At 39.4% G+C, this 13,479-nt stretch overlaps 1 pseudogene; it reads left to right on the top strand.

The window, feature by feature from the left end:
• Nucleotides 1–7,033: 7,033 nt before the first annotated feature.
• LOC143676495 (E3 ubiquitin-protein ligase RNF146 pseudogene) lies at nt 7,034–9,024 on the top strand (annotated as a pseudogene).
• The last annotated feature ends 4,455 nt before the right edge of the window (nt 9,025–13,479 follow it).

Genomic DNA, 13,479 nt, shown 5'->3' with positions numbered 1-13,479 from the left:
GTCCCTTCCAAACATGTGACTCCCCGGTCCGCCAGGCAACAGTGCACTCTCCCGGGCTGCGACAGCTGGCGCCCTTCCACCACGCTTGGCGCCCCGGGCCGACTAGGAAATTTGGTCGGGCGCTCTCACGTGCTGCGGCGGCCAGCAACCCTCACCGCGTTCGGACCCCCGGGCCGGCTGGCACTCTTCCAAGACGCTTCGGCTGCCAAACCTCCCCTAAGGCGAGAGTTTTCCAGAGTTAAAGGACCCACAGCAACTTTTACTGGTGGATCCCGTAGACAAACGTGTGCCACGAGCGCCACCTACTGGGCAGGATAAGAAAAACAGAACACAGAGATTTCACAGAAAAATCTTACAGCCTGTGGGGTCCAACACTCAGGGAAATCTGACTAAATGCCCAGACGCCAGCATAAGATAACGGATCATGCTCAGAAAATTGAAAACATGGCCCAGTCAAAGGAACAAACCAATAGTTCAAATGAGATACAGGAGCTGAAACAACTAATGCTGAATATATGAACAGAAATGGAAAACCTCTTCAAAAACGAAATCGATAAATTGAGGGAGGACATGAAGAAGACATGGGCTGAACATAAAGAAGAAATAGAAAAACTGAAAAACAAATCACAGAACTTATGGAAGTGAAGGATAAAGTAGAAAAGATGGAAAAAACAATGGATACCTACAATAACAGATTTAAAGAGAAAGAAGATAGAATTAGTGATTTGGAGGATACAACATCTGAATTCCAAAAAGAAACAGAAACTATCCGGAAAAGAATGGAAAAATTCGAACAGGATATCAGGGAACTCAAGGACAATATGAACCGCACAAATATACATGTTGTGGGTGTCCCAGAAGGAGAAGAGAAGGGAAAAGGAGGAGAAAAACTAATGGAAGAAATTATCACTGAAAATTTCCCAACTCTTATGAAAGACCTAAAATTACAGATCCAAGAAGTGCAGCGCACCCCAAAGAGATTAGACCCAAATAGGCGTTCCCCAAGACACTTATTAGTTAGAATGTCAGAGGTCAAAGAGAAAGAGAGGATCTTGAAAGCAGCGAGAGAGAAGCAATCCATCACATACAAGGGAAACCCAATAAGACTATGTGTAGATTTCTCAGCAGAAACCATGGAAGCTAGAAGACAGTGGGATGATATATTTAAATTACTAAAAGAGAAAAACTGCCAACAAGACTCCTATATCCAGCAAAATTGTCCTTCAAAAATGAGGGAGAACTTAAAACATTCTCAGACAAAAAGTCACTGAGAGAATTTGTGACCAAGAGACCAGCTCTGCAAGAAATACTAAAGGGAGCCCTAGAGTCAGATACAAAAAGACAGAAGAGAGAGATATGGAGAAGAGTGTAGAAAGAAGGAAAGTCAGACATGATATATATAATACAAAAGGCAAAATGGTAGAGGAAAATATTATCCAAACAGTAATAACTCTAAGTGTTAATGGACTGAACTCCCCAATCAAAAGACATAGACTGGCAGAATGGATTAAAAAACAGGATCCTTCTATATGCTGTCTACAGGAAACGCATCTTAGACCCAAAGATAAATATAGGTTGAAAGTGAGAGGTTGGGAAAAGATATTTCATGCAAATAACAACCAGAAAAGAGCAGGAGTGGCTATACTAATATCCAACAAATTAGACTTCAAATGTAAAACAGTTAAAAGAGACAAAGAAGGACACTATCTACTAATAAAAGGAACAATTAAACAAGAAGACATAACAATCATAAATATTTATGCACCGAACCAGAATGCCCCAAAATACGTGAGGAATACACTGAAAAGGGAAATAGACACATATACCATAATAGTTGGAGACTTCAATTCACCACTCTCATCAATGGACAGAACATCTAGACAGAGGATCAATAAAGAAATAGAGAATCTGAATATTACTATAACTGAGCTAGACTTAACACACATTTATAGGAGATTACATCCCACAACAGCAGGATACACCTTTTTCTCAAGTGCTCATGGATCATTCTCAAAGATAGACCATATGCTGGGTCACAAAGCAAGTCTTAACAAATTTAAAAAGATTGAAATCATACACAACACTTTCTCGGATCATAAAGGAATGAAGTTGGAAATCAATAATAGGCGGAGTGCCAGAAAATTCACAAATACGTGGAGGCTCAACAACACACTCTTATACAACGAGTGGGTCAAAGAAGAAATTGCAAGAGAAATTAGTAAGTACCTCGAGGCGAATGAAAACGAAAACACAACATATCAAAACTTATGGGATGCAGCAAAGGCAGTGGTAAGAAGGAAATTTATTGCCCTAAATGCCTATATCAGAAAAGAAGAAAAGGCAAAAATGCAGGAGTTAACTGTCCACTTGGAAGAACTGGAGAAAGAACAGCAAACTAATCCCAAAGCAAGCAAAAGGAAAGAAATAACAAAGATTAGAGCAGAAATAAATGAAATTGAAAACATGAAAACAATAGAGAAAATCAATAAGACCAGAAGTTGGTTCTATGAGAAAATCAATAAGATTGATGGGCCCTTATCAAGATTGACAAAAAGAAGAAGAGAGAGGATGCAAATAAATAAGATCAGAAATGGAAGAGGAGACATAACTACTGACCTCACGGAAATAAAGGGGGTAATAACAGGATACTATGAACAACTTTACGCTAATAAATACAACAATGTAGATGAAATGGACGCGTTCCTGGAAAGACATGAACAACCAACTTTGACTCAAGAAGAAATAGATGACCTCAACAAACCAATCACAAGTAAAGAGATTGAATTAGTCATTCAAAAGCTCCCTAAAAAGAAAAGTCCAGGACCAGACGGCTTCACATGTGAATTCTATCAAACATTCCAGAAGGAATTAGTACCAACTCGCCTCAAACTCTTCAAAATAATCGAAGTGGAGGGAAAACTACCTAATTCATTCTATGAAGCCAACATCACCCTCATACCAAAACCAGGCAAAGATATTACAAAAAAAGAAAACTACAGGCCAATATCTCTAATGAATATAGATGTGAAAATCCTCAATAAAATTCTAGCAAATCGTATCCAACAACACATTAAAAGAATTATACATCATGACCAAGTAGGATTCATCCCAGGTATGCAAGGATGGTTCAACATAAGAAAATTAATTAATGTAATACACCTTTTCAACAAATCAAAGCAGAAAAATCATATGATTATCTCAATTGATGCAGAGAAGGCATTTGACAAGATCCAACATTATTTCCTGTTGAAATCACTTCAAAAGATAGGAATACAAGGGAACTTCCTTAAAATGATAAAGGGAATATATGAAAAACCCACAGCTAATATCATCCTCAATGGGGAAAAATTGAAAACTTTCCCCTAAGATCAGGAACAAGACAAGGATGTCCACTATCACCACTATTATTCAACATTGTGTTAGAAATTCTAGCCAAAGCAATTAGACAAGAAAAAGAAATACAAGGCATCAAAATTGGAAAGGAAGAAGTAAAACTATCACTGTTTGCAGACGATATGATACTATACGTCATAAATCCGGAAAAATCCACAACAAAACTACTAGAGCTAATAAATGAGTACAGCAAAGTAGCAGGCTACAAGATCAACATTCAAAAATCTGTAGCTTTTCTATACACTAGTAATGAACAAGCTGAGGGGGAAATCAAGAAACGAATCCCATTTACAATCGCAACTAAAAGAATAAAATACCTAGGAATAAATTTAACCAAAGAGACAAAAAACCTATATAAAGAAAACTACAAGAAACTGCTAAAAGAAATCACAGAAGACCTAAATAGATGGAAGGGCATACTGTGTTCCTGGATTGGAAGACTAAATATAATTAAGATGTCAATCCTACCTAAACTGATCTACAGATTCAATGCAATACCAATCAAAATCCCAACAACTTATTTTTCAGAATTAGAAAAACCAATAAGCAAATTTATCTGGAAGGGCAGGTTGCCCCGAATTGCTAAAAACATCTTGAGGAAAAAAAACGAAGCTGGAGGTCTCGCGATGCCGGACTTTAAGGCATATTATGAAGCCACAGTGGTCAAAACAGCATGCTATTGGCATAAAGATAGATATATCGACCAATGGAATCGAATAGAGTGCTCAGATATAGACCCTCTCATCTATGGACATTTGATCTTTGATAAGGCAGTTCAAGCCAACTCACCTGGGACAGAACAGTCTCTTCAATAAATGGTGCCTAGAGAACTGGATATCCATATGTAAAAGAATGAAAGAAGACCTGTATCTCACACCCTATACAAAAGTTAACTCAAAATGGATCAAAGATCTAAACATTAGATCTCAGACCATAAAACAGTTAGAGGAAAATGTAGGGAGATATCTTATGAATCTTACAACTGGAGGTGGTTTTATGGACCTTAAACCTAAAGCAAGAGCACTGAAGAAAGAAAGAAATAAATGGGAGCTCCTCAAAATTAAACACTTTTGTGCATCAAAGAACTTCATCAAGAAAGTAGAAAGACAGCCTACACAATGGGAGATAATATTTGGAAATGACATATCAGATAAAGGTCTAGTATCCAGAATATATAAAGAGATTGTTCAACTCAACCACAAAAAGACAGCCAACCCAATTACAAAATAGGAAAAAGACTTGAACAGACACCTACCAGAAGAGGAAATACGGATGGCCAAGAGGCACATGAAGAAATGCTCAATGTCCCTGGCCATTAGAGAAATGCAAATCAAAACCACAATGAGATATCATCTCACACCCACCAGAATGGCCATTATCAACAAAACAGAAAATGACAAGTGCTGGAGAGGATGCAGAGAAAGAGGCACACTTATCCACTGTTGGTGGGAATGTCAAATGGTGCAACCACTGTGGAAGGCAGTTTGGCGGTTCCTCAAAAAGCTGAATATAGAATTGCCATACGACCCAGCAATACCATTGCTAGGTATCTACTCAAAGGACTTAAGGGCAAAGACACAAACGGACATTTGCACACCAATGTTTATAGCAGCGTTATTTACAATTGCAAAGAGATGGAAACAGCCAAAATGTCCATCAACAGACGAGTGGCTAAACAAACTGTGGTATATATATACGATGGAATATTATGCAGCTTTAAGACAGGATAAACTTATGAAGCATGTAATAACATGGATGGACCTAGAAAACATTATGCTGAGTGAGTCTAGCCAAAAACTAAAGGACAAATACTGTATGGTTCCACTGATGTGAACCGACATTCGAGAATAAACTTGAAATATGTCATTGGTAACAGAGTCCAGCAGGAGTTAGAAACAGGGTAAGATAATGGGTAATTGGAGCGGAAGGGATACAGACTGTGCAACAGGACTAGATACAAAAACTCAAAAATGGACAGCACAATAATACCTAATTGTAAAGTAATCATGTTAAAACACTGAATGAAGCTGCATCTGAGCCATAGGGTTTTTTTGTTGTTCTTTTTTACTATCATTACTACTTTTATTTCTTTTCTCTATATTAACATTTTATATCTTTTTCTGTTGTGTTGCTAGTTACTCTAAACTGATGCAAATGTACTAAGAAACGATGATCATGCATCTATGTGATGATGGTAAGAATTACTGAGTGCATATGTAGAACGGTATGATTTCTAAATGTTGTGTTAATTTCTTTCTTTTATTTTTATTATTTTTTCTTTTTTTCTTTCTTTCCGTTAATAAAAAAATAAAAAATAAAAAATAAATAAAAAAAAAGAAAGTAGAAAGACAGCCTACACAATGGGAGACAATATTTGGAAATGACATATCAGTTAAAGGTCTAGTATCCAGAATTTATAAAGAGATTGTCCAACTCAACAAGAAAAAGACAGCCAACCCAATTACAAAATGGAAAAAAGACTTGAACAGACACCTCTCAGAAGAGGAAATACAAATGGCCAAAAGGCACATGAAGAGATGCTCAATGTTCCTGGCCATTAGAGAAATGCAAATCAAAACCACAATTAGATATCATCTCACACCCACCAGAATGGCCATTATCAACAAAATAGAAAATGACAAGTGCTGGAGAGGATGCAGAGAAAGAGGCACACTTATCCACTGTTGGTGGGAATGTCAAATGGTGCAACCACTGTGGAAGGCAGTTTGGCGGTTCCTCAGAAAGCTGAATATAGAATTGCCATACGACCCAGCAATACCATTGCTGGGTATCTACTCAAAGGACTTAAGGGCAAAGACACAAACGGACATTTGCACACCAATGTTTATAGCAGCGTTATTTACAATTGCAAAGAGATGGAAACAGCCAAAATGTCCATCAACAGATGAGTGGCTAAACAAACTGTGGTATATACATACGATGGAATATTATGCAGCTTTAAGACAGGATAAACTTATGAAGCATGTAATAACATGGATGGACCTAGAGAACATTATGCTGAGTGAGTCTAGCCAAAAACTAAAGGACAAATACTGTATGGTCCCACTGATGTGAACCGACATTCGAGAATATCCTTGGAATATGTCATTGGTAACAGAGTCCAGCAGGAGTTAGAAACAGGGTAAGATAATGGGTAATTGGAGCTGAAGGGATACAGACTGTGCAACAAGACTAGATATAAAAACTCAAAAATGGACAGCACAATAATACCTAATTGTAAAGTAATCATGTTAAAACACTGAATGAAGCTGCATCTGAGATATAGGGTTTTTTTGTCTGTCTGTTGGTTTGTTTGTTTGTTTGTTTTGTACTATTATTATTATTTTTATTTTTTTCTCTATATTAACATTCTATATCTTTTTCTGTTGTTTTGCTAGTTCTTCTAAATCGATGCAAATGTTCTAAGAAATGATGATCATGCATCTATGTGATGATGTTAAGAATTACTGATTGCTTATGTAGAATGGAATGATTTCTAAATGTTGGGTTAATTTCTTTTTTTTCTTTAATTAATAAAAAAAAAAAAAGATGTCCTGTGACAGGTGAACGTATAAACTGGTATAGTGAAATACTCCACGATAAAAAAATGATCTGGTCGCCCCTAAGCCACGCCAGGCGGTCACGTGACATCTGCGCGCATCCCCTGGCCGCTGCCATTCCTAGGCGGAAGAGAAATGACTGAGAAGTGGTCGCGGACGTGGCGGGTAAAAAAGGATGAGCCAATAGTGGAAGAGGAATGCAAGCTGGCAGACTGTTGGTGAAGATGATGTTTTACTTTGGGGGCAGGCATCTGTGGGATCTGTAATAGAAACGATGGCTAGCTATGGTGAAATTGATTGATCACTCAGTAAATAGACTTCCTACCGAAAGGAATGCTGAATCCTGTATGAATACTTCACCTTCGGTAGCTGTCTCAGCGTGTGTCGTTTGTCTGCAAATGTGTTCACCCAGTCAGTCTTGTGAACATGTTTTCTACTATCTGAATGTAGAGGGAGCTTCATGGATTGGAAAACGATATGCCCTCTGTCGGCTAGAAATTCCTGAGGATTTCCTTGAGAAGCCAACTTTGTTGTCACCAGAAGAACTCAAGGCTGCGATTAGACGAAATGGTGAATATGCATGGTATTACAAAGGAAGAAATGCACCATGGCAGTATGATGAGCGCACTAGTAGAGAGCTAGAAGATCCTTTTTCCAAAGGTAAAAAGAGCACTGAAATGCTAATTGCCGGGTTTCTTTATGTTGCTGATCTTGAAGATATGGTTCAGTATAGGAGAAATGAGCATGGACGTCGCAGGAAGATTAAATGGGATATCATAGGTATGCCAAAGAAGGGAGTAGCTGAACTGAGGCGGTATGGTAAACCTAGCAAGAGAAAGCTCTGCTGATGGAGCGGACTGTGTATCAGCACAGAGTGGAGCTTTGGTTCAGCCTCTCATGTCTTCTTCTGTAAGGCCTCTAACTTCAGTAGATGGCCAATTAACAAGCCCTGTAACACTGTTCTCTGATGTAAACGCTTCTCTGCAAGACTCTTTCGCTCATTTACAACTCAGTGGAGACAGCATAGCTAAACGGAGTTGTAGGGGAGAAGGAGAAGATCGCTAATCACCATCTTCAGGCAGGGTACCAGCCAGACATCTCCATTGAAGAAACTGAATTGAATGCTGTGCTGGTTTGAAAGGAAGTATGCCCTCTAAGAAAAGCCATGTTTCAATATAAATCCCATTTCTTAAAGGTAGAATAATCTTTTTTCAATACTGTATATTTGAAACTGTAATGAGATCATCTCCCTGGTTGATGTGATTTAGTTAAGAATGGTTGTTAAACTGGATTAGGGGATGATATGTCTCCACCCATTTGAGTGGGTCTTGATTAGTTTCTGAAGTCCTATAAAAGAGGAAACATTTTGGAGAATGAGAGATTCAGAGAGAGCAACATTACAAAGCAGAGAGTCCACCAGTCAGCGACCTTTGGAGATGAAGAAGGAAGACGCCTCCTGAGGAGCTTCATGAAATAGGAAGCCAGGAGAGAAAGCTAGCAGATGACGCCATGTTCGCCATGTGCCCTTCCAGCTGAGAGAGAAGCCCTGACTGTGTTCGCTATGTGCCTTCTCACTTGAGAGAGAAACCCTGAACTTCATCAGCCTTCTTGAACCGAGGTATCTTTCCCTAGATGCCTTTGATTGGATGTTTCTTTAGACTTGTTTTAATTGGGACATTTTTTCGGCCTTAGAACTGTAAACTAGCAACTCATTAAATTCCCCTTTTTAAAAGCCATTCCGTTTCTGGTATATTGCATTCCAGCAGCTAGCAAACTAGAACAGATGCCAGTAGTGATAGTGAGATGTATTCGTGCTTCTTGCATAGCATTCCTTGACCCAATAGAAACTTTTGGTTTCTAATGCAAGCCAGACACTTGCTGATCAATCAGATCATTCAAGAACTGATTGATCAGTAACAGGTAATACAACAATCTGAGTGTCAGTTCAGATCTCAAAAGCCTTTGAACAGTGAACATAACTGCAGTTTAAATGAAAATAGTCTTCAGCACCATGATTAAAGTTGAAATGGTTATCTGTAAATTTCTGCCTACATAACATACTCGTTCCTAGTAGTGCATTTTGGGATTGGAAGTGGGAAGGGGTACGGACAAGATAGATCTGCAATTGAAATGTCTAACATGTCTCTTGAGAAATTTAGTTAATGTATGGAACTTGGGTATTAATAGTTGGGAGCTGTTTGGTAATAACCCAGTTTTCTTGCAGTCTGTTTAAAGATTTTTTTTTTACAATTTTCTTCAGTTCTTTTTGCCAGTATGTTATTATCTGTACATTAATGGTCCTCATCTGACTTTTGCATTGTTTTATTTTTCTGCATGAATTGACATAAAATCATTACTAAAATTTGGCACCTATGAGATACATTGTATCAGTCTTAGCAGTAAGCTTAATTTAGTGAGAGAATAGATGTGAATTTGGGATTTAAAAATAGATGAGTGACAACCATTATATAATAAAGTTACTGAAATGGAAATGTAAAGAAAACAACTAATATCTTATGTTTCTGAATTTTGTATGTAATGTACTTCATGGTATTCTCGTAGACTTTGCTGTCTAGTCCTTTTGTAGTTTTGAGGTTTCTCTTGATCCATGTATTTTTGATTGCCGAATTTATAATTTAATAAATAATACAGTTTAGAAAAAAGAAAAGAAATGAGCTAACAAGCCATGGAAAGGCATAGAGAAAACTTAAATTCGTATTGCTGAGTGAAAGTCTGAAAAGGCTACTACATACTGTGTGACTCCAAATAATAACCTTGTGAGAAGGGCAAACTTATAGAGATATTTACATTGGTTACATTGAGGGATGTCACCCAGAGGGGTGGGGGGAGAGATAAGTAGGTGGAGCCCATCATCTTTAGGAGACTGAAACTATTCTGTATGATACTCTAAAGGTAGCTACATGACGTGTATGTCAAATCCCAGAGATTTGTGCACACACGAGTGAACCCTAACTAAAACTTTGGACTTTTCATCCATTGTAACAAACACACCACACAAATACAAGGTGTTAATTTTAGAGGAAACTGGGAGGTACATGGGAACTACTTTCTGTGCAATTGTTCTGTAAAAGTAAAACTGCTCTAAAATAATTTTTTTACTTAAAAACTGCACCTGGACTTCCGGGTCAAGATGGCAGCTTAACAACGTGCGCATTTTAGTTCGTCCTCCAGAACAACTACTAAATAACCAGAAACAGTACAGAACAGCTCCCGGAGCCACGATAGTGACCAGACACACAGGGTACCCCAGTCTGGACCAGCTGGACTGGCTGCGAGCATCCCCCAGAACTGTGAGTTCCAAAAGCTGCGGTGGCCAGTGCCCCTCCCCCACAGGCCGCTTCCCAGAGGGGAAAGGAAAGGACTTTACCAGCAGCAGGGACTGGGCACAATCAAATGCCAATTGTGAAACTAATTAACAAATTCTGACTACTAAAAATAGGCCCCCAGCTTAGGTGAAACTGATCAAAGCAGAGGTTGCTTATTTTTGCCCCAGCACCAAGGGGGCAGGACTGACAGAAAAAGGGGGGAAAAAAAAAAGAAGGAAACAGAGGTTTTTGTGGCTGTGTATTTACAAAGGCCTGACTGCCTCTGGATACAGCGGCAGGCCTTTTCAGGCTGCAACTGCCCCAGACATAGGCAGAAGTGAGCTCTTTTGGGGGCTTATCTGGAGCTTGTGCCTTCCCTAGAAGAGGGGTGAAGCCTCAGCCTCTCCTCTGTCTCCACCACGCTCCCAGCAGGGAGAGTCTGCCGAAGTTAAATGTACCACATCATCTTATGCTGGTGGGACCTGCAGTCAGACAAGCGCCACGTACTGGGCAGGATAAGAAAAACAGAGTCCAGAGACTTCACAGGAAAGTTTTTCAACCTGCTGGGTCTCACCCTCAGGGAAAACCGATGCAGGTGACTCTTTCCTCCTGATAGGAGGCCAGTTTGGTCTGGGAAAATCCGGCTGGGGTCTATAACATCTAACTAGACCCTCCTAAGTGTGTGTAGGGGAAAGGCACCACACAAGCAGGGCAAGAAACAAGAAAACAAGAACTGAAAAATTCTCCTCTGTTAAACAAAACTTAAGCTAAAGGTCCAGATAAAGCTGAACGGAATGTCAAAGAACAGATAGACAACAAATTCATCCAGTAAGAAAACCCTAGATAAAAGAAGTGAAAGTAATCTCCAGAATAAACTAATTAAGGTAATTAAATGCCTAGATGCCAGCAAAAAACAACAAATCACACTAGGAAAATTGAAGATATGGCCCAGTCAAAGGAACAAACCAACAATTCAAATGACATACAGGAGCTGAAACAATTAATTCAGAATGTACGAAATGAATGGAAAACCTCATCAAAAACCAAATCAATGAACTGAGGGAGGATATAAAGAAGGCAAGGAAAGAACAAAAAGAAGAAACTGAAAGTCTAAAAAAACAAATCACAGAACTTATGGGAATGAAAGACACAGTAGAAGAGATGAAAAAAACAATGGAAACCTACAATGGTAGATTTCGAGAGACAGAACATAGGATTTCTGAACTGGAGGACGGAACATCTGAAATCCAACAAGAAACAGAAACTATAGGGAAAAAATGGAAAACTATGAGCAGGGACTCAGGGAATTGAAAGACAATATGAAGCGCATGAATATACATGTTGTGGGTGAGCCAGAAGGAGAAGAGAAGGGAAAAGGAGGAGAAAAACTAATGGAGGAAATTATCACTGAAAATTTCCCAGCTCTTATGAAAGACTTAAAATTACAGATCCAAGAAGTGCAGCATACCCCAAAGAGAATAGATCCAAATAGACATACTCCAAGACATTTAATAATCAGAATGTCAGAGGTCAAAGAGAAAGAGAGGATCTTGAAAGCAGCAAGAGAAAAGCAATCCATCACATACAAGGGAAGCCCAATAAGACTATGTGCAGATCTCTCAGCAGAAACCATGGAGTCAAGAAGACAGTGGGATAATATATTTAAATTATTAAAAGAGAAAAGCTACCAACCAAGAATTCTATATCCAGCAAAATTGTCCTTCAAAAATGAAGGAGAAATTAAAACATTTTCAGACAAAAAATCACTGAGAGAATTTGTGACCAAGAGACCAGCTCTGCAAGAAATACTAAAGGGAGCACTAGAGACAGACATGAAAAGACAGAAGAGAGAGGTGTCGAGAAGAGTGTAGGCAGGAAGACTATGAGTAAAGGTAAAAAGAAGGAAAATTAGATATGACATATAAAATCCAGAAGGCAAAATAGTAGAAGAAAGTACTACTCATGCAGTAATAACACTGAATGTTAATGGATTAAACTCTCCAATAAAAAGACATAGTCTACTTCCGGAGAAGATGGCGGCTTAGTAAGACGCACGGGTCTTAGTTCCTCCTCCAGAAAAGCAACTAAAGAAACAGAAACAATACGAAACAGCTCCCGGAGTCACGACAGAGACCAAAAAGACAGCGTACCCCATTCTGGAACAGCTGAACGGGCAGGGAGAATCTGCTGCGGTGAGATACCCGAGGGGCGTGCATTTTCCTGGCCGGGGAGGCTGGCGACTGGGGTCCCCTCCACGCACGTGGCTCCCCGGTCTGACTGGGAACGTTGGATAGCGGGGCCCTCCCGTCACGCTTGGCGTTTCGGGCCAGCTGGGCAATTAGGACCGGCACTCTAAAAAAAAGCTGCGGCGGCCGGCGACCCCCCCCCCCACACGCAGTTTCCCGGGCCGACTGCCGTGCAGACAGACGAGCGCCACGAGCGCCACCTACTGGGCAGGAAAAGAAAAACAGAGCCCAGAGATTTCACAGAAAAACCTTTCAACCAGCTGGGTCCCACACCCAGGGAAATCTGATCAAATGCCCAGACACCAGCAGAAAATAATGGATGACGCTCGGAAAATTGAAGATATGGCCCAGTCAAAGGAACAAACCAATAGTTCAAATGAGATACAGGAGCTGAGACAACTAATGCTGAATATACGAACAGAAATGGAAAAACTCTTCAAAAACCAAATCAATAAATTGAGGGAGGACATGAAGAAGACATGGGCTGAACAAAAAGAAGAAATAGAAAATCTGAAAAAACAAATCACAAAACTTATGGGAGTGAAGGACAAAGAAGAAAAAATGGAAAAAACAATGGATACCTACAATGGTAGATCTAAAGAGACAGAAGCTACAATTAGTGAACTGGAGGATGGAACATCTGAATTCCAAAAAGAAACAGAAACTATAGGGAAAAGAATGGAAAAACTTGAGCAGGGGATCAGGGAACTGAATGACAATATGAAGCGCACAAATATACGTGTTGTGGGTGTCCCAGAAGGAGAAGAGAAGGGAAAAGGAGGAGAAAAACTAATGGAAGAAATTATCACTGAAAATTTCCCAACTCTTATGAAAGACCTAAATTTGCAGATCCAAGAAGTGCAGCGCACCCCAAAGAGAATAGACCCAAATAGGTGTTCTCCAAGACACTTACTAGTTAGAATGTTAGAGGTCAAAGAGAAAGAGAGGATCTTG

This window comes from Tamandua tetradactyla, chromosome 3, assembly GCF_023851605.1.
Source record: "Tamandua tetradactyla isolate mTamTet1 chromosome 3, mTamTet1.pri, whole genome shotgun sequence".
NCBI classification, from domain to species: Eukaryota; Metazoa; Chordata; class Mammalia; order Pilosa; family Myrmecophagidae; genus Tamandua; species Tamandua tetradactyla.
This window is presented reverse-complemented; position numbering and strand designations above follow the sequence as displayed.